Source organism: Durio zibethinus, chromosome 13 (assembly GCF_047325235.1).
Source record: "Durio zibethinus cultivar Kanyao isolate XHJ-2024 chromosome 13, ASM4732523v1, whole genome shotgun sequence".
NCBI classification, from domain to species: domain Eukaryota; kingdom Viridiplantae; phylum Streptophyta; class Magnoliopsida; order Malvales; family Malvaceae; genus Durio; species Durio zibethinus.
The window spans coordinates 3,289,868-3,291,702 of NC_143174.1; the positions used below are offsets into that span (position 1 = coordinate 3,289,868).

The 1,835-nt window shown below is 33.2% G+C and overlaps 1 pseudogene; it reads right to left on the reverse strand.

Annotated features, from left to right (window-relative positions):
• Positions 1-693: 693 nt before the first annotated feature.
• Positions 694-1,592, reverse strand: LOC111304384 (NDR1/HIN1-like protein 1 pseudogene; annotated as a pseudogene).
• Positions 1,593-1,835: the final 243 nt, after the last annotated feature.

A 1,835-nucleotide genomic window follows, 5' to 3' on the forward strand; every position in this document is an offset into this window, starting at 1 on the left:
CCGCTAGACAATAAACTAATACTTAAATTACTATCCAAAAAATGAACGTATTCTTTTGTCGAAATCAAGGTTTCACCACCGCCAAATAAGAAAAAAAAATCGAAAATGATTCACTGGATCGAAGAAAGTTGCTGAAGCTTATGCTGTTTCCAATGACATAGGACTACTGTCAAACAACTCTAGAATTTTCTTTTATGCAAAAAATTTGCCATTTGGAAATAGAAAAAACAATTATAAATATTAAAATTTAAATCACAGACCCATTAAATATATATTTTTAAGAACTATATGAATCATTTTAACTAAATTTTGGTTCAAACAACAACAGAATTTGATTACAATTGCTAGCATTAATTTTTTTAGCTCGCTGGAGTAGGCACCATTTAGTGGCTTTCTTTCCCTTTCTTTCTATTATAGTTAAATTTAATCCACCAAAATTTTACTCCTTTACAAATTAAAGTTACAATCAAGACTAAAATTCAACGAAGCTCAATAATGGGCAAGTTCTCTTTTCAAAAAAAAAAAAAAAGCCCAACTTGCAGCTAAAAATTAAAGACATATGTTAAAGTGAAACCACAAATCTCGACTCCATGGACCATGTATGTATTGAATCTCGAACCCTTAGATTTTCAACAAATTTCGTGGTCATCTTAGCTCAATCAACAAAAGAACCAAAAAGACTGAATATCAATATGAATGTAAAAGTAGTCACATAAAATATATAATTATTTGTTAAAAATTCATAGAACCAACAATAAAGGGAAACAAGATTGCTTTTCCGGATGAAGACAGGGAAAAAAAAAAAAACTAGTTAAGAGAAACATATAACTAGTTAGGAGAAACATCCACACTGCAAGTTTGCAGAAGCTGATACTTCATAGCTGGACCAACTTGAATGTCCTTAATGTGATCACTAAAGGAAATATAAACTGGACAATTTGCGTTAATTTGATACAGACCCGAAATCCAAGTGCCAACCTTCCACTTCAATTGCCCGAAAACCTTGATGTTAAGCAGCAATAACCCAGCATTCATGTCCTGGCTCAGCCCTTCCTCAAGAATTGGAGCCATAGGCACAGCATTACCGTACAAAATTGGGGACCAAATGGTGACGTCCTGGTGGCCCTGGTAGGTTCTTGGCAGCAGTGTCTGTAAAGTTATCTGCTGGTTTCGATAAGAAGCGAAGATATCGAGTCTTTGGTAGTAAATGCCGACCCTGTCGTTGGGGTTCCTGGAAGATAAAGTGATTTGCATGTCTGACATGAGTAAGTTTGGAGCTGTGAGGTTGAAAGCGTAGATAGTCACATCCTGGAGGGTGAAGCAGGGTTTGGCAGGGTGGAGAATTGCCCATACAAGGAAAATCACTATGGCAATGACGATCAATAACCCAAAAATGGCTATCAATAAGCGCTTGACAAACTCTTGCTTATCGTCCTGATCACAGTGCTTGCAAGTCATGACTTCAGCTGGTGGTGCAGCCGGTTTTGGTAGAGTTGATTTAGGTGGTGAAGATGATAAGATTTCAAGCTGAGAAAATAAGAAGAGATCAGAAATTAAGCTTTTGAAGTGAGAGACTTAGCAATTGAAGAAAAAAACTGAGATTATATCTGTATATATAGACAGAAGGAATCAATTTATATAATATAAAATTAAAAAAATTTTACATATTTTTAATTATTATTTTCAACATATTCAAGAGAAAGATTTAATCATTTTTTTTTTAATTTTTTCTTGTCCCTCGTTCTTTATATTTATTGAAATCAATTGTACAAAAATATATAAAAAATTTTTAATTTTACATTATATAAATTGATCTCTCTTATATATAAAGTTTA